The sequence below is a fragment of the Peromyscus californicus genome, unplaced genomic scaffold, assembly GCF_007827085.1.
Source record: "Peromyscus californicus insignis strain IS unplaced genomic scaffold, ASM782708v3 Scaffold_11__1_contigs__length_118956290, whole genome shotgun sequence".
Taxonomy (NCBI): domain Eukaryota; kingdom Metazoa; phylum Chordata; class Mammalia; order Rodentia; family Cricetidae; genus Peromyscus; species Peromyscus californicus.
Genome location: NW_026294402.1, coordinates 68,286,494 through 68,309,929, shown reverse-complemented (window position 1 = coordinate 68,309,929; position 23,436 = coordinate 68,286,494). Strand labels below are relative to the sequence as shown.

At 43.1% G+C, this 23,436-nt stretch overlaps 1 long non-coding RNA gene across 2 annotated transcripts in view; it reads right to left on the bottom strand.

Moving 5' to 3' along the window:
* Positions 1-23,436, bottom strand: part of LOC128095436 (uncharacterized) — a 144,103-nt gene that overhangs the window by 83,462 nt on the left and 37,205 nt on the right. The window contains exon 1 of one of the 2 annotated variants that reach the window (XR_008213243.1): positions 10,806-11,011. The exons of the other annotated variant lie outside the window; for it this stretch is intronic. This is a non-coding gene — a long non-coding RNA (uncharacterized LOC128095436). Of the gene's footprint in view, positions 1-10,805; positions 11,012-23,436 lie in introns of those variants that run through there. 2 annotated transcript variants of the gene reach the window in all.

Below are 23,436 nucleotides of genomic sequence, written 5' to 3'. Positions count from 1 at the left end.
AACATTATGAGCAATTAGTAATGACTGCTGAGGAAGAGGAGGAAGAGGAGGAGGAGGGGAAGGACATGAGGAAGAGAAGAGGGGAAGAAGTAGTCAATTAGTAAAGTCTGCCTAATAGGGAGGAGGGGGAGGGGGAGGAGGAGCAGGAGCAGGAGGAGGAGAAGGAGGAATGGATGGAGGATTGTCAAGTACTTCCATCCGATGACAAAACTAACTAAGGCTGTTCTCCAATTTGGACAGCCCTGTGCTGGTTTCCCTATCACTGGAAACACACTTTAACGGAAGCTATCTGGTCAGCACTGATCAATCTTCTTACTCTACTGACCAACATCGACAGTGGGTACTATTGAGGGGGAGGAAGGATGGGATGATTTTAGGAATTATCTTTATACTTTCATGAATGGCCTGAATCTTGACAGAACAATTCTGTATTATTTTATAATTATAAAAATCCATTTTGTTTATTTTTAACGAGTTTTGATAGATAAGAGCACTTTTAGACATGGATCTAAATGAAAGAAAAATGTTGTAGACATAATAATTCCCTCTCAATTTTAAGTACATCCTATATGTAATACAGAGGTGTTACCACTAAGATCTTACATCAAGTGCACTTCCATATATAGAGTGTAGGACCTATTTGAGTCATTTCTACAAGAAGTTGCTAGAGAAAAACAAAATAAAATAGACAAAGACCGGGGAGATGGTTCAGCCCATAATGTGCCTGCTACACAATCATGTGTACGGACTAAGTTCACATCTCCAGCACCCATGCAGAAAGCCTGGCAAAGAAGCCCACATTTGTAATCCCACTGGGAAAGCAGAGAAAGCTCACTGGCCAGGAAACCTAGCTACATCAGTGAGCTCCAGGTAAAACAGAGAGACCCTGCCTCAGAAATAAGGTGGAGGACAATTGAGGAAAAGCTCAAAGTGCTTTCGGTTGATCTACCTAAAAAGTTTCTGCAATTGTTTATCCCTAGTAGGTTAGCCAACATCATGATTTCCAAAACTTTCCCCACATCAACAGCTCTGCCACAAAATAAGAAAGCCTATAAATAATTAAACCAAAGAAGAGACTGCATTTTGGAAACACCTGAGTTGCAGAATGTCTGCAGAAGTGCTAAATGGATTTACAGGAATCACTGGCATCCAAAAGGATTCCAGAAAGCAAGGAAAAGTAGCGGGAGCTTAATCGTGCACCAACCGATACCACGAAAGTCGAGGTGTGTGAAACGATATTGTTAATTCTTCTTATTTACATTGTTGCACTGTTTAAACTTAGCTATTACTTATTACCATGTTGAGAAGAGTTTTCTCTAATGGCCACTTGACTTCCTCCTGACCTGATTTTTTTTTTCCATGATTCTTCGAGATTTCATATACTTCTCATACTAAAAATAAGGTTTTGAAAGGAAAGTGACAGGAACTCCTATAACCTGACTGGAGATGTACACATTAAGTATCATGCTCCACCATCCTCACCCTCTCCCCCGAAAACCTAAACAAATGAATGATGAAGAAACAATCTGTGATAGTTGGACACAGAAGTATAACCAAGGATAAAAACTACCTTCCCTTCTTCATTCTTCTCACTTTTAAAGCACAAGGCTTGGGAGTAGGAAGTGTGAACGGGGGTTAGGAAATGAGGGAGACCTAGCGGGACTGGCTGGATGTCCTCACAGCAAACCCTTCATCTTCCCTCCCTCATCTTGGACGGAGGTCATCTATAGCAGACCCTCTGTCTTTGGAGCATTCTGAAGAGCCAGGATCGGGTCAGAGGACCTCTCAAGCATGGGTGGCTCAGGTGATTCTGACTGAATAAAATCAGTGCAGTGAGACAAGTCGTTACCAAATTCTTGAGGGTTGGGGTCTCAGTGAAGGGAGGTGTGCTGACCACAGAGGGCTGTCTCGGCCTCCAGTGTTTCTGTAAAAGCAGCTTTCTCTCCACCACATGGCACACTGCTTCATCCTCCTTTCTCCCAGAACTCTGCTTTGAGAAGCCAAGTGTCTCTGTTTTAAAGTTTGCTCATAAATAACTAATATTCTTGGGCTTTTAAAATTGCTTCCTATCACTAGAAATAAGGCCCTTCTCAGGAAGACTTACTTGGTCCTTGGATTCATTATATGAAATTTTAGGTGGGGATTAGGGCTGGAGAGATGGCTCAGCAGTTCAGAGCACCCATCGCACCCTGGATCACAAGAGTGGGAGAGCTAGCCCTGCCCCTCCCCAGCTGCAGGACACTGGAGAGTGGACCCTACCACCCACCAGGGCACCACACTAGAGCTAAACCTGTTGTCAGGGGCGCAGGTGAGTCAGCCCTGAGGGTGTGAGAACAGGAGAGCTGACCCCATACCCACTTCATATGTCCCCTCCAGCAACTGGGAGAGAGGACCCTACACCTCACCTGGGCAAAACAGCAGAGCTAGCCCTGGTGGAGTGAGTGTGAGAAGCCTGAGCAGAGGGCCTGAGAGCAGGAGAGCAGGCTGCATTGGATGGGCTGGCCAAGGCAGGGCGGGGGTGGGGGGCTGACAATGGAGGAAAGCTGGCAGGCTGACCAGTCCAGCTGACACCCAGGCACAGGATTGGGACTATAAGTTGGCCCACCCCAAACATCTATGTATGAATATTAGTGTAGGGGAAAGGGGCTGGCTAAAGAAACCCACTCTGACCCTGGAGCCCAGAACCAGTGAAAGAAACACAGCCTAGATCTGGGACCTGAGCCAGAGAAAGAAACATTTTATCCCTAAACCCAGAACCAAAGAAACATGCCCTGACTCTGAAACCAGTGCCAAAGAAACACACTTTGTCCCTAGAATCAGATCCAGTGAAAGAAATATGCCCTAGCCTTAGAATTGGAGTAAAAAAGCTAAGAAAGGCCAGTGAAAGAAACACACTTTGGCTCTGAGCTCAGGGTCGTCTCTGCCCCTAACCCACAAAACTAACCAATCCCTGGGCAGGAAAAAAAAATAACCAATCCCTGGACAGAAAATCTTCTCCCTGGAGAAACTCTGTTCTGGAGAGATCCTATATAAACCACCTTGCTTGTTCAGTTGTGGGCTGTTCTTTCCCACTCTGGTAGAGGCAGCCGCTCTCCTGGACTCCTCCTTCCCAAATAAATCTTTCTCCAAAGAGTCTTGGGTGTGAAGCTCTTCATTTGCTGGCACAGAGAAGAAAAACCTTGCTAAGATGTCCCTTAGTGGACTGAGCAGAAAAACCTTGCATAGTTGTTCCCTTAGGGGACTGAGCAAGGCAGAGCTGAATAGAAGAACCTTGCTGAGACATCCCTTAGGGGACAGAGCAAGGCAAAGCAGAAAAGTAACAACTTTTCACCAGAGCCAGAGGAGATAGCTACATTTCTGCAGGGGTTTCCCCTTTAGCAAGCAGAGTGAAGCAAAAGCAGCAACATCTTGAGCTGGAGAAGAAGCAGAGCTCTGCTGAGAAGCCCCCTTAAGTGGGGGCTGAGAAAAGCTCAGCTGTAAAGCTCTCCAGGAGAGGGGCAGGATTGCTATATCCTGCGGGGAGACCATCCCCCACCACACCCCAACTCCAAGTCTAGCCTGACTCCCAAACAGTCAGGATACCTTCCCCTCCAGAGCTGAGCTGTCCTAGCAGCTCAAGGTATTGCCTGACTCCACCACATAGTCAGGATACCTCTCTCTCCAGAGCTGCGCCGTCCCATTGCAGCTCCAGCTGTCAGAGCTGTCCTAGCAGCTCCAGGTGTCGCCTGACTCCCCAGACAGTCAGGATACCTTTCCCCCAGAGTTGCAACACTTGCCTACAATTAGTGCGTAAGAAGGGGATGAACCTACAGATCCAAAGCTGCAGGATCTCCATGACACAGGACAACAGCCGGAAGTTGAGGAGGGGTGAGGGGAGCCTCATTGAGAGCCCACTGTGACAGAGGACAGAGGCTTCAAACCAGCCTAATGACTCAGGGTAATGAATACTTGCAAATGAAGATGAAGGGACTAAAGAGTGAAATATATGTGTGACTCCTGGGCCACACCACAGCTTCCACAACAAGATTCTTTCTTTTTCTCTTTTTTCTTTCTCTTTCTTGTTCTGCTGTGTTTTGCTTTGGTTGGTTGGTTGGTTGGTTGGTTGGTTGGTTGGTTGGTTGGTTTAGTTTGGTTTGGGTTTTGGTTTTTCTTTTAAATTTTGTTTTGCTTGGGGGGTGGGGTTTACAAGGGCAGAGGGCAGATGAAAGGGTTGGTAGGGGAGCTGGAAGGGATCGGGATGCATGATGTAAAAACCACAAAGAATCAATAAAAGTTAATAAGATAAGATGGGGAGATCCAGTGCCCTCTTCCGGCTTCCACAGACACTGCACATACATGGTACACATACACGCAGGTAAAACAATGATACACATGAAATAAAACCAAAAGGAGTTGGTTTGCTCTTATTTCCTGTGATTGGGAAACTTCCAGTTAGGGGCTAAGAGTAGATCTGGTCCTGACACTGAGAGCTGAGAGTCCAATCTTCCCAAGATTGATAAGGCAGTATACAACCAGCAACACCAGAAGTGAAAAGTTTGCGACTCGCCCCCACAGTTGTCTTTTTCTTGAGTTGTTTCAGAGTGAGTCAAATCACTGATTTCAACCCACTAATTAAATTTTTATCAGTCCTTGGAAACAGATGGATAATATTTGTTAATTCTCTCTGTCTTCTTCCCTCATGTTCTAGTTTGTTTTTATAGGTGCTAACAGGAGCTCTACAGCTTCTCAATGGTCTGAACTACTGATATTAGTTTCCAGTTCACTATTAGAATGAGGACTATGTTACTACCAATAAACCCACATGAAGGCAGAGCAAGGTTCCTTACATATGTCCCAGAGCACAAAGCCATTATGGAAGATATGGGTAGATTTTAATACATCAAGTTTGAGAATCATAAAATCAGTCATAAAGTTAAAAGATAAGTGATTAAAGAGCATGTTTGCAACATACATCAATCACACATTAACTGTTTCTATCTGGTATCAATGTGTTTATAAAATGCTATAATTAAAGGTAGCTAAATATAAAGAGGCACAAAAAAGAACAGGAAACTCACAGGTGTTAATAAACATGTGAAAAAAGTGCGTTTAGCAGCAGCATAGAAGGAAGTGTGACAAATAACATTAGCCTAGCTCTTTTTGACTAAAATGTAAAAGGTCATTAATATCAAGCCCTTCCAGAGCTGTGAAAACACTGTTATCATTTACTGAAGGAGAAATTATGGGAAGACTTAAGGTAACAATGTGTCAGCCTGTACTAACACTGTAAATGCATGCCCATCTTGACCCAGGAATTCCATGCTTCTATACACACATTTGGGAAGAGGAAAGTATGGATATGGGAGACTGGATGGATAGTCTAGCACATATGTGTTTTATGTGGCCCTACTATGTAGCCTCAAAAAGAAGCCAGATTGCATGCATGAAAAGAAATTGCTAAACAACACAGATTTGTGGTCATATTTTTTAAATATACAAAATATCCTTTCTATTTTTAAAATGAACATAGACAAGCTACCTATAATATTGATAATAGTGGTTCATTCTGAAAAAAAAAAAAAAGCCACACAGATTTGGAGAGCTGGGAGAGAGGGAAGGTTTGTAAGAAGGGACACTCATCTTGTCCATTATTGAAATTTCCACACAGCAATGTAACTGTGCCTCACTTTTTAAATGCAACATCATTTCCACAAACTATAGCCCCCAAGATTTAAGAAGCAAGCTATTTATTTCCAGGTTTACCAGATACTAGACATTTCTCCGATTCTCCTATTCTACACCCGCCCAGTGCCCCATAAATTCTTACTGAACAACCCAGTCAGCTCTCTTGTGTGGAATTTATTGTAGAGACCTTCTTGACTGACCCCCAATTGGAAGCACACTGATCCCAAACCTGTGTTCCTTCTTTCTACTACGGACGTAACCCATTGCTTCCATTAAAATTGACTTTCTCTCTCTTCTTTCCTCAAATTCCAGGGCCGCTCAATAACTAAAATTTAATCCACAATCCCTAACCATGTTAGGGCCATGCTACACTTGCTCCCTGTGCCAGTGTGTTTGGGGCATGCCCCTAACTCTGTTTTTTCTTATCATCTGAAGGAACATGAGGCGCTGTCTCTCAAGGACTGCTGCAGGTTGGCGCACACAAGGTGCTTAGCACAGGGGGCTGGCACCAGATCACGTGATATCGGCTCTGGCGGTTGGTCCTTGGTAGGTCCATGTTGTTACCTGGTTTTCTGCTTCATAGTAGAAAGAAAAAAGCAGGAGCAGAGACACAAAAGGAGCTCCTGAGATTTATAAAGTTCTTTGTCTTTAGTCCTTCTGTAATAGCTCAACGTACTTCAACGGTCCTGAAAGTGCCAGCAGAATTATAGCACAGAAGAAAACCCGCTACCCACATTAAAGTCCGAGAGAAAACAAGGTTTTGCTCACTCTGAAAGGAAAAAAAAAAGGCAGCGAAGTATTGTGATAATAGGCATTTAAATACATGCCTGAGAGTTTCTTGTAGTACTTGCCTTGAAAAGGCAGTTTTGTTTGCTAGAGAAACAGGTAAATTATTCCCACAGAGGCAGGTGAGTTCCCAGAGGTCATGGCCTCAGTGGGTCCCTGGACTACAAAGTAACCATAAAACAAGGCCAGAAACTGCTCTCTCTGACACAAGAAGGTTAATGCTGATGTGGGGAGACCTAAGTGAGTAAGGACGGAAAGAAAAAGAAAGTATCATTTTTTTTTTTTTTTTTTTTTTTTTTTTTTTTTTTTTTTTTTGGTTTTTCGAGACAGGGTTTCTCTGTGTAGCTTTGCGCCTTTTCCTGGAACTTACTTGGTAGCCCAGGCTGGCCTCGAACTCACAGAGATCCGCCTGGCTCTGCCTCCCGAGTGCTGGGATTAAAGGCGTGCGCCACCACCGCCCGGCCAAGAAAGTATCATTTTAATGGGCTACCTCATAAAGACTCTCTGTCCGAGCAGGTCAGAATCTGGAATGCTACCAATAGGATTTCAGCAGGGGGACTCAGATACAGCAGATCTCAGTCCAGAAAACAAGGAGAGATATTTGAATGGATGCCAAGGATCCAGGGGCATCATGTATGTGCAGCAAGAAAGAGAGAGGTGACGCAATATGACTCCTTTCTAATTATCCAATTACTGAGAAATTAACATGAGAGAACCCACCAAGGCAAAATCATTCCTACCATATCTACACGCGCTATAAGGGAAAGGTTTTGATTAAGAGGGAAAATACACTTGGAGGTCCTTTGTGTCTTTCTGGTCTCTGATAGGTATAATGCATTATTCATAATGTCATTCCATCACTCTGATGGTAGAGCTCATAACTACAACCATCAGAGGAAGCAAACATCTTCCTTCCGGGCGTGGAAGAGAAGAGGTCAGGTATGGAAGGATTCTAAAATTCACTCTAACAACAAGAAATTTGGGGCTTTGTTAAACCGTTATGTCCACTACCTCTTTCCAGCGACCAATTTGCCGAGAACTCAAAGGCCACACTTGGGGAAATCAACTCTCATGTTTAATATTTATAGAACTTTAGGACTGCTAATATTATAAAAGTCAAGTACATAAGTCATAGTGCAAACACTGTCGGATTCTTCTTACATTGGCATCTGCAGAAATCAGAGGGAGCGGGTAATGGATAGCAATCCGAATAGGTGTGAGGCTGCCCCTCCCCCATTTCTATGTTGCAGATCAACGTTAACAGTGAAAATGCCTCCAAGTCATGGCGGAAGTTCTCTAGAAAAGCATTCTGGATATCTGAAGAGAGGAAGGCTGTAGTTACCATTATTATTATTATTTATTTCCAGTTTCGTAATTGATTTCCTCTCACACATTTGGTTAGTCAATTTCACTTGGCTTTTCAATACTCTAAGTATTTGCATTTATTTTCCTTTTAATTCTTTCTCTTTTATAGTTTGGGGATATGTATGAGTTTGCATAAGTACATGTGCACATGTGTGTACAGGTACATGTGCACATGTGTGCATGGGCATGTGGAGATCAGAGGCTGGCATCAGGAGTTTTCCTTAATGACTCTACCTTGTTTTTGGTATGGGGGGAGCGTTCATCCATGTAGCACCCTGGCTAACCTAAAATGGACTATATAGACCAGGCTGGCCTTGAACTCATGGAGATCCACCTGCTTTTGCCTCCCATGTGCTGGGATTAAAGGTGTAAGATACCACCCCCAGTTTTTGTTTTTTTGTTTTTTTGGTTTTTTTTTTTTTTTTGAGACTCATTTTTTGAGACTCATTCTCTTACTGAACCTTGAGCTCACCAACTCAGCAAGCCCTGGGGATACTCCTGTCCTGCCTCCCTAGGGCTGAGGTCACAGGTACAAGCCACAGTGCCTGGCTTGCTCACCTAAATTGTGGGGCTCCAAATTCAGGTCCTTGTGTGTAAGGCAAGCACTTTACCCCGTGAATCACCTATCCAATTATCTTGTTTTGTTCTGTTCTTGTTCCCTACAGCTGTCTGTAACAGTAACTAATGTAAAGACGCGGCTTTGGGGTACATTCTTCTTCCAAGAGGCCACCGTTTGTATTCTCTAGTTCACAGAAGTCTGCCATTCCTGCCTACTTCTGCCCTCCCCATCCCTTTCAACTTGTTTCCTGGCTTTCATCTAACTTACTGGTTGAACTTCACTGCATATGAAACACATTAGTTCATGCTGTTAACATGCACTAAGTGTCATTAGTAATGACACCAATTCTGTTATTGTGTTAATTATTTTCTCCCATATCAAAGGCTATTTTATAAAATGTAGTTTAATTTTAATACATGTAAACTTCTTCAGCTGGGCAGTGGTGGCGCATGCCTTTAATCCCAGTACTCGGGAGGCAGAGCATGTGGGTCTCTATGAGTTCTAGGCTAGCCTGGTCTACAGAGCCAGATCCAGGACAGGCACCAAAACTACACAGAGAAACCCTGTCTAGAAAAAAAAAAAAAAAAAAACTTCTGAATATTTTTAAAGATGGTTTCTAAGCTTGTCAAATTAAAATTGCAAAACTTAATCTGTATTACATTAATATGGTATGAATTGAGTGATATTTCCCCGGAGTCTATCTCACTATATATTTTATAAGGGTTCTGTACAACCCTATTGAAATACCAGGCCCACAATCCTTCCATTGCTCTGGCCAAAATCTGGTCTGTTTCCATAGTGAAGATATTTAACACTTATTTTTTTTAATTATCTTTTCTAAAAGATTTATTTATTTTATTCATTATTATTATTATTATTATTGTGTGTGTGTCTGTGTCTGAGTTTATGTGCTGTACCTGCAGAGGCCACAAGGCACCCTAGAGCTGAAGTCACAGGCAGTTGTAAGGCATCCATTATGGGTACTGGGAAACATACCCAGGTCTTCTGCAAGAGCAGAAAAAGCTCCTAACCACTGAGCCATCTCTCCAGCCTCAAAAACTTCCTGTCTTAACACAGGAAGCTGTACTTAAAACTACCACCACCCCAACCCTACCTCTCCTGAGCCCACCTCAACTTTTCATGAACTTTCAATTGCCACTGGGGCAAAGATCATATCCTTTTGTTTTAAAATTTATTTATTTTCATGTGTATAGGTGTTGTGCCTGCATATATGGCTGTATACCATGGCTGTGCAGTACCCGTGGAGGCCATCAGAGTCCTCTGGAAGAGCAGCCAATGCTCTTAACAGTTGAGCCATCTCTCCAGCCTCCAACCCTATCCTTTTACCTGCCTTAAAGCCTGTTCCTACCACTGGAATCTTATCCCACCATGGCATCTCACACTCGGCAGTCCAGCTTCAGCACCTTTGATATCCAGTGCACAAGGCCTCCTCCCATGAGGCCTCTGTGCCTGATGCTCCTGCTGCAGCTACCTCCCTTTGCACAGCTAGCTGCTCATAAATGCTCCTCATGCTGCAGTTCTGTTGTGTTTTCATGGAAGATTCCTATGACCTCATGGCTAGTCCAGTCCTTGCAGCACATGCTGCTCTTATTGTACCTTCTGTAGTCTTAACCATCTATTTCTATGATTCTTTAACACATAGTTCAGCCACTAATTTGTCCGTATATTCCCAGTCTCTAATTCATGATCTTCAACAAATGCTTATTGAGTTATTAATAATCATGGAATGGAAAATAAGCCTGGCATTGAAGAATTATATTTCAGGGGCTGGAGAGATACCTCAGAGTTAGTGCTGTATGTAGCCACCAGCTCCAGGGGAATCTGGCGCCCTCTGCTGGACTCTGTGGGCACTAACACTCATGCACATAGTCATACACAGACACACACACATACACATAATTAAAAATAAAGATAAATCTCTTTTGAGAAAGAGTTATATCTCACCCTCTAAGGAGATACAAGAAGTAGCCACTCACAATCACAACAGTTTATCCATCATAATCCATAATAGGAAGGCAAATAAATGTCTCAAAGATCAATCCCACCCACCTTTTCAAAAGACAGAATACCCTAGTTGCCTAGAAAGACTGCCCTGAAAGGAATTTCATGGCCTTAAAACTTCTGATTCACAAATTTTCTTGGAAGGTTAATCTACCTGGGTTAATACAGAGTTTGGAAGTGAGAGGAGTCACCTACAATGTCAACAAAACATGGTTACAGTTGGGTCATCTCTAGAGCTGCCCCATTTCCCCACTTACCTTTCTGCACAGCAGCGTGTGATATGAAGGCCATCACTTTATACTGTAAGCATCACCCCTTGGTAACTCAGATCACACACACACACACACACACACACACACACACACACACACACACACGAGAGAGACTTTTAAACTCTTAGGATACCTACCTAGAGAGAAGCAGAATTGACTTTCCTTATGAAACAGGACCATCTGGCATGACAGGACAGGACACTGTGAACATTACACAGGATGCTAGCCAGAGAGGTAAGAGAAAAGCACGACCTGCCTTACAAAGCATAATTAAAGCAAGCCATGTCTGGACACTGGAACAAAGAGGAGATGCAAAGCCAAGGCTCTGTCAGTTGTGGAACTGTTAAAAAAAAAAAAACTTCAACAGGTTTTTTCCCCCTTGGGCTTAAAGCTGAGCATCCCACAGCCACCCCCTCTGTTCTCAGAAGCAGCATTCTTCCTGCTGCATCCTGTGTGCCACCTGCTCAAATGTGACAGCCTCACCTTCCTGCGCTTTCATTTCTAAAAATGTCCTTGGTGCCTCAAAGGCATCTTTATTCACACACGGTTTCTAAGACATTAAGGACCTGAGAAAAGGAGTCATTAAGGCAGCCCCAGGCACATCAAGACTGAGAAGAAGGGAAAATGTCATTTTCTGACCCTCGCTGACCTCCCTAGAAGGGGTTCAATCTCTTTGCACCAGCTTGGTGTTCGGGTTGTGGCCGTCACGGGGGGTCAGACAAAGCTGTAAGGAGGAGAGTGAACACTTGATGTAAAATTATTGGAAACTAAACTAGGTTAAAGGGGTCCATTCAGTGTCAGAATCGCATAAGAAGAAAGCAGGCAGCTGCCTAGAAGCAGGATAAAGGGAGATGAATGCGGACCTAAAGTTCAGGAGCTTGGGCCCCGTTCCTGCCCTGCCGATAACTAGCACACGGCCTCTCTAAATCTCACTTTTCTTGAAACAGTGGAATTCAGCTTGAGGGCTGCTGTGTGGACTGAGTATGGTAATTGATGTGAACAGCCTGCATAAACATTAATCTCCCAATCTACATCTGTGACTCAAAATCAGTAGGCAAATAAAGACTTTTCTCTTTTAAAAAGGAAGCAAACAGTTGACTCCAGGTCCCCTGGAGCTGGAGTTACAGGCAGTTGTGAGCTGTCACATGGGTGCTAGGGACTGAACTTGAGTCCTCTGCAAGAGCATCAGCTCTCTTGATGCTGGACCATCTCTCCAGCCCCCACAACTATTAGAAGTCAACAAATAATCAAGAATAGAAGGAGAAACACAGAGTCTTTCAGACAATTGAGAAGTAGATGTACTAAATTCAGAAGGCCTATCTCCTCTCTCCTGAATCATGTGGGTGGAGTCCAGTGTCTTACCCTTCCCTCAGCTATCCCACACTAATGTTGAGAGAGCATTGAAAGAAATCTGGGCTTACGCTGTGAGTCATCACCTGTGGCTGTTTCCTTCAGAAGATTTCACCATCATAGAAAGTTGAAGGCTGAAGGGAAGCCTACAAGCACCCGTCATCCCATCACTTCTGGATCTTTTTAGTAGTATTGAAACAGGGTGATATTTAAAAGGAACTATGACAGCTCTGACATGATCAGAAAGCTGCCAGCATCTTATTAAGTTGGGGTTTTAAATAGTCACTATTCTCACAGCCTCAATCTCACAAAGGGGAAAAAAAATCAAAATAACCCCTAAGCTGAAAAACATTTTCCATTGCCCTTGACTCATACCTTATACCCATGAAATTTTTAGCATCGTAGAAACCATATTTTATAGAACATATTTTGAAACCACTAAATTAGTTCAGATCTCTCCAGTGATGTGACCAAGGTCCTAGGAGATTGGATGACTCATTCCCATTCATCCATGAGGTGGAACCAGCCCAGGACCATTTCCAACCCATCACACTCACTTCTATAAATTGCAGTGAAGACCTCTCTAACAAAGGCCATGATTTCCCCGCATCATTTTTCTTTGTCATTTTATTTGTCTGGTTTGGTTTTTGGTTATTCCTCCAGTTGGGATGGCTATTTTGTCAGTACCTACATTTGTGTTTTCTACCCACACAACTGTCTTACTTCCAACCTCTGTCACCTTAACACAAGACAGAGTCATCCGGGAAGAGTGAATCCAAAGTGAGAAATTGCCTCCATCAAATTGGTCTATAGGCAAGTCTGTCAGGCATTTCTTTGATTAGTAATTGGTGTGGGAGGGCCCATCCTACTATGGGCAATGCTACCCCTAATACAGATGGTCCCAGAGTGTATAAGAAACTAAGCTGAGCAAGCCACGGAGAGTAAGACAGTAAGCAGCATTCCTCCAAGGCCTCTGCATCACTTCCTGCCTCCAGGTTCCTGCTCTGACTTCCTGCCATGCCTTCTCTTCATGATAGATTGTTGCTTTTGGTCATGGTATTTTATCACAGCAATAGAAACCTAACTAATACAACCTTACTCTAAAAACTCATGAGAGAAAAAAAAACATTATACCTTCCTCAGTTTTGACTAGTGAGCTGAAAATGCAAAACCCTTCAAACTCTCAATGGGAAAGGGGCTTTCTGCTGTTTTAACTCCTGTGGCACATCAAACTGTATTGGGATAGATATACATGAAAGACCCTTGATCTGAGGAGTCCAGAAACTAATCAGAATTGCTCCCGATGCAACATTGCTGTGCTTGTCAGTATGGACCAAGAAGCAGCTCCCTTGGCCTTGCGGTTATAGTCTTACACATGTCTGTGATCTCAGTTTGCATAGAGAGACAAAATCACTCATCCTCTGAAAGTCATTTCATGCTTCAACCATCAGGCAAACTGTCCCCCAGTGAGCCAGAAATCTCTCCCTAGGCTAGGTACCAACATATTAACAAGCTGCTTGGTGCCACGTAGACTCTAAAATATCTAGCAAAGGCATTACATACTGCAGGAGTGACTCTAAACAATAGATTTTTGCTCATTCTTGAGGAATGAGGCTTAAGGACTGGTTCTCAGCCCTTAGTGACACCAGCTTCCAAAGTAATTCATACAGAGTCATCGCTAGTGATTTAATCCCATGGGAGCATTTAAATTATTCAAAGTCATGAGTATCATTTATTATCATTATTAGTGACATTTATTGGGTCCTTGCTGAGTTTTTTTTATATCCTATAATAACTATGGAGGCCTTTGAGGTAGGTAAGAATTTCTCCTAGCATTGGGGAAGGCAGCTCAATCATTAAGTACTTACCCCTCACTATGAGGACCTGTGTTCAAATCCCTCACCTACACGGAAATGGCCAGGTGTGCTAGCACAAGCTTGCAGTCCAGCACGAGAGAGATGGAGACAAGAGGCTATCTGGGACTCTCTAGAGAATGAGCCTAGCTTGCTTTGTCAGGTCAGGTAGCTGTCCGAAAAATACAGTGGACACTGGAAAGAGGGCTCAGCAGTTAAGAGGACCTCGGCCTCTTGCAAAGGACTGAGGTTCACTTCTCAGCACCCACATAGCGGCTCGCAACTGTCTGTAACTCCAGTTCCAAGGGATCTGACCCCTTCTCCTGGCCTCTGCAGGCACCAGGGAGGCATGTGTTACATATACATACACATGTAGACAAATACACACATAAAACGAAACAAAAATCAATTTTTTTAAAAAGATAAGGTAGACAGATCCTTAATAATGACATTCAGGGTTGACCTGTGACCACAACACGTGAGCACACATTTGTACATGAACACACACAACAGCAGAAAGAGTATATATCATATACTCCTATATTCACATGCACATACAGCACTCTTTTAGACAAGAAGGAAATTCAGGGAACAAACTACAGTCTATTGGGGGGTTGTGACCACTGTCTTTGAAAGCTCACACCTTTGTCCAAAGGCACTCTCAGCTGAAGAGGAGCACACAGTGATAAAAGCTGGCCCAGTGCAGAGGCCACTGACTCTGGAGTGCTGTTCACATGGAAGCAACTGCTACAGGAAGGACTGCTCACTCATTCCACAGCTGAGCTGGCCTTCCGGAAGCAATGGCATCTGCTCCAGCAAGGTGTGCAACTGCACAGAACGCAAGGAAAGCAGCCTAGGACAGGTTGCCGACCGTGCTCTATACTACCGTGGGGCAACTGCACCCCTTCCCATTTGGAAGTCAGCAGACTAGGAAACAATGACAATCCTCTCTGATTCCACCTCCAGGAAGGAAGGAAGGATTAGGTTCCACCCTCCCATGTAGAGACATTTCCGAGAAGAAAAGTAAATAAACCAACTCAGATGTTGTAAGTGGGAGTCATGAGAAACTGAAGGGAGAAGATAAGAGTGGAGAATGTAGAAAAAAAATTGAAACACACAAAGAATTAGAGTTAGGGATAAGCATCCACAAAGCATTCCATACCGTCACAAATGTAAGAAATTACACACGCTTTTCCGATCCTTAATCCAGGAGAAATCAAGTCCGATGAAAGGCCCAGCTACACAATGGTCATCAGGCTGTGTGAAGCTCCTCTGGTAATGACAGGTGGAGAGATAGGAGATGATGATACGGTTCCTCCTCATTTCTGGATGAAACTTGTTAGCTTTCTGAACCACTCTTTGAAAAATAATAAACATGTCTCAGCAGGCTTCATAAATAAGCTAGCCACACAAATAAACAGACACAATTATCTGCCACTTATACCACAGGAAACAAGTGACACCCGAGCTACAAAGAAAAAACTGTACTGGTCCAAAATAAGTTAACAGGATGGCTTCCAACATATTTGGGGGTGACTGAGGCACTTCATCGCCCAGGCTGGGAAGACACCGTTCATGGGTTCCATCAGGCGTGAAGAAATCATGTTCCACTCTATAAATTTACAGATGGAAAGGACAAGAAGAGACCATAGCTTGGGGGCCTAAATCACATCTTTCAATCTACCAGAAATGCAAAGTGTGACAGAGGACAGTTTTATTTTGTGTGAATCCTTCACTTATCTACTGCTTCACACCGGAGAGATCAGCAGATTGTTAAACACCTACTGTATCTCCTACATGAGGGTTGAGAACTTCACCTGCATCCCACCTCAGCAGTCATCAAGGAATAGTAACAGGGAGATGGAGTGAACGAGGGCTCAAAGAACCTAAATAAGGTTGGCAGGTGTCTTAGTGACTGTTCTGTTGCTATGAAGAGACGTCATGACCAAAGCAACCCTTATAAAAGAAAGAGTAAATTGGGAATCCACTTAGGTTGAGAGGTGACGTGGAGCCTGGTTGCAGGCAGGCAGACACTGGAGCAGTAGTTGAGAACTACATCCTGATCCATAGGTAGAGAGAGAAAGCCACAGTGGACGTGGTGTGAGCTTTTTGAAACCATCAAGCCCACCCCCAGTGACACACTTCCTCCAACAAGGTCACACCTACTCCAACAAGGCCACGACTCCTAATCCTTCTCAAAGGATAGCACTTCCTGGTCACTAAGCATTCAAATATATGAGCCCATAGGTGTCATTCTTAGTCAAACCACCACAATGGGCCAGAGATGCCCTGCACCATGACAAGAACAAAGATCTATGTAATTAAAGTAAGAATCAAAGGGAAAAATCTTATAAATCAAAATCATTACCACTGAGTAGGGAAGGGTGCTAGGCAAGTTGACACCTTCTGAAAAACCATCCCATTTCCCCTTTCCCAAACTGGACAGCAGGTTAACAGTGGGAAAAAGGAATATTAAGATGCACTTTTTGGGCGGTGGTGGCGCATGCCTTTAATCCCAGCACTCGGGAGGCAGAGCCAGGCGGATCTCTGTGAGTTCGAGGCCAGCCTGGTCTACAGAGCGAGATCCAGGACAGGCACCAAAACTACACAGAGAAACTCTGTCTCGGGGGGTTGGGGGGAGATTGGGCTGGAGAGATGGCTCAGTGGTTAAGAGCACTGACTGCTCTTCCAGAGGTCCTGAGTTCAACCACCTGTAATGAGATCTGGTTCCCTCTTCTGGCCTGCAGGGACACATACAGGCAGAATACTGTATACATAATAAATCTTTCAAAAAAAAAAGATGCACTTTTATTACTTTCTGCTCTGCAGTGTATTCTTAATTGATACGCTTTCTATCCTGTACAAAATCTGACGGTATTAAAGGAAAGAGACTTTCCTTTTTCCATATTTATCATAAATGCTAACACTCAGCCTGGCATTTCCTGATTTAATTACAATTCTTTAGGAACCATGCAAGTAAAATGATACCAAGGAGAGGGTGGACATGGGAGCTGACTTGTTGAAGTCCTGATAGGTAGTGAGACAAGAACACAGTAAGAGAGGCAAACAGATGTTCAGTGAAGGAAAGACAGAACCCCTGGGGCTGGGATAATGGGATTTCCCACCCTACACAGGCTGCAGAGGGTCATGGACAGATGCTCGCAGAACATATGCTAGGTAAACCGTGGTCCACCCTAGGAGATGGATAAAAGCCAAAGAACAGAACTTCATTTGAGTGAAGGTAGAAAGACAGGGTTTAAGTGAAAAGAGGGGCCATCAAGGAGAAAGCAGAACCCACGATAGATGGAGTCATAGTCATGGATATTGAGGACCAAGATGGTTGGGAGAGATACCCAAGCCAGCATGCCTTTCTCCCCTCATGATTTCCTCCTCTTCCTCACCAGCACCACTTAAGGTCAGGAACTTGTATCATCAGATTTTCTTTGGTTTTTTTCAAATCTCTTTCTCACAGTTTTGTCATCCATTACCTATTTCTCTAGCCTTGTCAGCTTCTAAACATTTAAACCTTAGGTTCCTAACTGAATTCTATCTGTATTGTATTCTACCTATATACAAGATTAAAAAGAAGGCATGACATGAGACATGTTAAAGAGGTACAGGTTACAGAGAAGTAGGATATTGCTAAGCTCAATATTTAAAACTTCATTTTATCTTATGTGCTGGGTGTTTTTGCCTGTGTGCATATATGCACCTCGTGACTGTGAAGGCCAGGAGAGGGTGTTAGATTCCCTACAACTGGAGCTTCAGATGGTTGTGAGCTTCCATGCTGAGAATTGAACCTAGATCCTCTACAAGAACATCTAGTGTTATTGACTACTGAGTCATCTCTCCAGCTCCCTAGTATTTAAAACTTTAAAAAAATATATTTTAAAAACTAAGACTTCCAGGTAAATGAAACCAAAAAGAAAGAGCTATTATAGCTGATAACACAGAAATATAGAAGTTCAGAAGATGGAATGATGAGCAATTTGCCAACAAATTGGACAATTTACAAGAAATGGACAAATTCCTAGATACATACAACCTATAAAGACTCAGTAATGAAAAAATGAAAAAAATGGCCAGCACATAATGAGTAAAGATTGAAACTGTAATTTAAAAGAAAGTTTCCCATCAAAGATGAGAGCCAAATCACTTTACTGCTGACTTACATCAACTGCTTAGAACAGACCTAATAACAACTCCTGTCAAACTCTCCCAAAAGACTCAGAGGGAAGGAGTACTTCCAAAGTCATTATACAACTCCTGCATTAGCTTTGCACTAAATCCAGAAAAGAATCTTAGGAGGATAGAAAATTGCAGGCCTGAGGAATGGACAGATGCAAAAATCCTCTACAAAACACCAGCATGACAAACTCAGCACCACAGGTCGGGTGGGATTTATCACTGGGATACAGGATGATACACGTGCCTTTGTAAATGTGGTGACAGACTGAAGTCACCTCCACACATACAGAAAATGCAGTGAATAGCCACTAGCTGTAGCTAAAGTTTTCCTGTCTGGCCCACAGTCAGGACAAATCTCTCTCACCTGCCAGTCCCACAGCAGCTCAGACCCGACCAAGTAAACACAGAGACTTATATTGGTTACAAACTGTATGGCCATGGCAGGCTTCTTGCTAACTGTTCTTACAGCTTAAATTAATCCATTTCCATTAATCTATACCTTGCCACATGGCTCATGGCTTACCGGCATCTTCACATGCTGTTTCTCATCATGGCGGCTGGCAGTGTCTCTCTGACTCAGCCTTCCACTTCCCAGCTTTATTCTCCTCCTTGTCCCGCCTACACTTCCTGCCTAGCCAATGGCCAATCAGTGTTTTATTTATTGACTAATCAGCAACGCATTTGCCATACAGAACATCCCACAGCAACTAGCCTTTCATGATCAAGAGAATTAAAGCTCGTAAAGTACTAGGTTTAAAGGGGAAGTATCTCGGGACCAGGGTATCTCACTGCTTAATAGCACATGCTGCTCTTGCAGAGGACCCAGGTGCAGTTCCCATCACACACATTGCAACTCACAGCTGTTCTGTAACTCCAGTTCAAGGGGGATCTGATGCCCTCTTCTGGCCTCCACAGGCACCGCAGGCCCATGGTGCACATACATACATGCAGGCAGACATTCATACACATAAAGTAAAAATAAACAAAGTTTTTAAAGGAAAATACTTAAATGTAATAAGAGCCACATATGACAGACCCTATGGAACCCCCCCCAAAAAAAAACCCATCTCCTACTTAGAGCAAAATCAAGGATCATCATCTTTCTCTCCTCCCTGCTTTCTTCCAATAACACTTCAAAACCCCAGCTGGACCAGTTAAGCAAGAGAAAGAAAATTAGATGGACTAAAGTAAAAATATCTCTATTTTCTAATGATGTGATAATACACAGAAGAGAAAGTCCTGAAGACATCATCAAAAATCTGTTATTAGTATAAATAAACCAAATTCAGGCTACAAAATTAACACTTCAAAGTCACTAGAATTTCTGTACACTAACCCTGACCCATCTGAAAATGAAATTAAGAAAAGACATCAGCTACAAGAGCAACAACCAGTTAAATACTTAGGCATAAATTTAAACAAGGACACAAAAGAAAATAGGAACAATGATGGGGGAAATTAAAGAAAACACAAACAAAGGAAACATTATCCCTGGTTCTTGGATTAAATGAATTGGTGTCGTGAAATTCTTCAGACAATCTAAAACAGTCTGCAGATCCAATGAAATCCATATCAATGTCCCAACAGCATTTTTCACAGAAATTAAAAAAAAAATACCCTTAAATTCCTATGATACCACAAAAGGCCTTGAAGGGTCCGAAAATAATATTAAATTAAAAGAACAGATCTGAAGCTATCACACACCACAGTTACAAATGTTAGTGCTGTCAATGATAAACAAAAGAGCATGGTACTGATGTAAACACCAATATATTATCTATGGAACAGGCTAGAAAAGGGAGAGACGGAATGAAAGCAATGAGATCACAGAAGAAAGGATCAAACATAGTTCAGCTCTCACTTTACAAATCCCATTTTCCATTAAAAGCACCCAGAGGGCCTCAGGGAAAAAACTGATTATCTAAGGTTGAGGAAGTAGAAAATAATCCTGCAATAACTGATGTTACCACAAAGCGATGAAGTTCTAAAAAAGTGATGGGTCATTTGACAGGAAACAAGAGCCAACCTGGAGGGGTTGCTAAAGGCAGAAATGTGAGGAAATCTGAGCATTGGGGGTGACAGCCCAGAGCACAAAATAAGTATCCACGAATCCACAGAGATATGAACAAATAACTGAAAACGTAAACAATGGAGGCAGGGGTGTTAATGACTCTTCACACAAGAATTCTAATCAGAAACAGAGGCAGAAGCAGAAAGCCAGCATCAGGAGAGTTCTATGCAGTAACAAGTGCAGGCAACATCCATCAGAGGATGCTGAGATTAGGGGACCAATGGAGAAGAGAAACGATGTGTTCACTGGCTTAGAATCTCTCCACACTGTCATTAGTACCTCCTTGGGCTCAAGGAGTCACTCCGCAATAAAGCGACCTAATGGCCAACCCTCCTCAACCAAAGAACCAGATTTGACACCAATGTTAGTGGCCGGAATGACACTTCTGTAGCATCCTTGACAAAAAATGCCTAACTTTTACTGAATCATGAGAAAATATTAGAAAACCCAGGGACATTCTTCAAAGTCACTGATCAGTGTCCTTCAAATTGAGTCAAGGTCAAACACAAAAGGACTAAAGAGGAATGATCTAAGAGTTTGAAGTTGACGGAGACCTAATTAACAAAATGTAATGTGATTCTGAATTGATTCCTGAGCCAATCCAAGACACTGAAAGCAAAATAATAATAATGATAATAATTTTTAAAATCTGGCAAATTTTGCACACGCCTTTAATCCCAGCACTCGGGAGGCAGAGGCAGGCGGATCTCTGTGAGTTCGAGGCCAGCCTGGGCTACCAAGTGAGTCCCAGGAAAGGCGCAAAGCTACAGAGAAACCCTGCCTCGGAAAAAAAAAAAAAAAACAAAATCTGGCAAATTTTGAATAAAGTCTCTAATAACATTATTGCGCCAATATGAACGCACTCTATCTGTATAGCATGTTGATTAGCAGAAGATCAATAGGGGTTCATCAGAGCTCAGATCTGGAGAGATGGCTGGCAATGAAGAGCACTGGCTGCTCTGTTGGAGGACACAGGTTTGGTTCCCAGCACCCACACAGTGGTTCATCTCCATCTGTAACTCCAATTCCAGGGGACTCAACACCCTCTCTGGTATCCATGGTACTGCACACATGTGGTATAGACATCCACGAAGGCAAAAAAAAAACCATACATATAAAATAGCAATAATAATATTAACAGCTTAAAATTTTTTTTAGAAAGAACTCAGACTATTTACAACATTATTAAAGACTAAAATGATGAGTTCAAAGTAAAAAATCTGTTTGTCTGTTGTCTGTTTTAACAACAGAGGAAAAACCCAACCTAACACAATTTCTTCATTTATCAAGTTTTCTGTTAAAACAGCCAAATGGGCCAAACTACTGATTTGGTAATAAATATTTTGGGTGTCTGTAGCGATATATTGTGTATCAAACAAAGCTTGCCTGAGAATCAGAAGACAGAGCCAGCCACTAAATTAAACATAGAGGCCAGGCAATGGTGGCACACACCTTTAATCCTAGCACTCGGGAGGCAGAGATCCCTCTGGATCTCTGAGTTCAAAACCACCCTGGACTACATGAGATTGACTCAGTCTAGGAGAAAAACAGAGCCAGGCAGTGGTGGTACACACCTTTATTCCCAGTACTTGGGAGTCACAGGCCTTTAATTCCAGCACTTGAGATCTCATGCTTTTGCTACCAGTATTTAAGAAGCACACATGCCTTTAATCCCAGCTCTAGGAAGGAAGTGAAGGCCAGGCAGATAAAGGCATATAAGTCCTGAGGAGACAGGAACTAGCCCCTTTCGGCTGAGGACTCAGAGGCTTTCAGTCAGAGGATTCATGGAGACAGGATCCGGCCTTCCATTTGGCCTGAGGATTTGGTAGTGGTGAGAAGTTTCTCTAGTGGCTTGTTCCTTTGTCTCTCTGATCTTTCAGCATTTACCCCAATATCCAGGTTTTTTATTAAGACCTTTAGGGTTCGTGCAACATCTCATCATTTTCATTGCCAGATGAGAAGAATAAAATTGTGACCAAGACAGGAAAGATGCAGTTTTCCTCTTGACACACTTAGGTTGATAGGCATCTAGGGGACAACAGAGAACCAGTATGACCAGAGGAAACTTGTGAATGGAAGCAGTGAGCTGCAGTGTGGATCCTGGAAGCACTGACTTCCTGCCTCAGAGGGAGGAGCACATTTCAGGATAGGCAGGCACCTATGTCTTGCTTACTTCATTTCCCCCGGGAAAAATAAAACTCAGACTAGCTTCCAACAACTGCTCTTCTGACCCAGCAAGTGTTCTGGCCTTTAACGGTCTCTGTCAACCCGCAAAGCCCTGCACTGCCCCGCCGCCCACCATCTTCAGATATGAAGAATGAACTAACAGAAGCGTAATAACACCATCAGAAGTTATTCACAGGCCGAGGACTCTGCCGAGAGATTCTAAATATGACAGCATACAGTATATACATATATGAAAGCATCACCGGGAAGTGCATCATTTCTTTTTTTTGTTTGTTTTTTTGTTTTGTTTTTTCAAGACAGTGCTTCTCTGTGTAGTTTTGGTGACTGTCCTGGATCTCACTCTGCAGACCAGGCTGGCCTCGAACTCACACAGATCTGCCTGGCTCTGCAAGTGTATCATTTCTATGTAAACATGCTAATAAAAGGATTTTAAAAATCAAAGAATCCCATATAGCCTCCTGTAAAACTGTAGCCCCCTGCTGTGTCTGTGATCCCCAAGTGTCACATCGAGGCAGTCTCTCTCTCTCTCTCTCTCTCTCTCTCTCTGTCTCTCTGTCTCTCTCTCTCTCTCTCAATCAATCAATCAATCAATAGTAGAGAAGCTTCTTTCTGGCTTGTGCCTCCAGAAATCAAAAAGTAAGAAGCCAGGAAATTGTGCTGCCCTGTGTTGTAAATACATGAATTCTGGGTGTGCTGTACTGGTTTAGAGACATTGTAAGAAAAACTGAATGTGCTTCAGAAACTTAACCTAGGCGCCCTAGGCTGGGCACTGTCTATTCCTACAAATAAAGTAATAGCACCTACAAGCCGAACTGCCTGTCCTTGCTCTCATCTGTAACAAAAACCATCTCTAAGAGTCTCCCCTTGCAAGCCTCGGGGTATCTGACATGCACACACTGATGTGAACAGCTGTCACCTGGAGGCAGCGGCCAGGACTTCTCCCCTGCTCTCCCATGGGAAGTCCCAACCACACCTGGCTTCTCCTGCTGAGGATGAATGACCCTGTATCTCCAAAGATGCTGCCTCCTCAGTGCCACATCTGCCAGTACTCCTTGGGTTCCAGAACTGCTGTCTGCCCAGAGGAAGCCTGCTTTTCCTCTGTGCAGTCTGTTTCTTAGA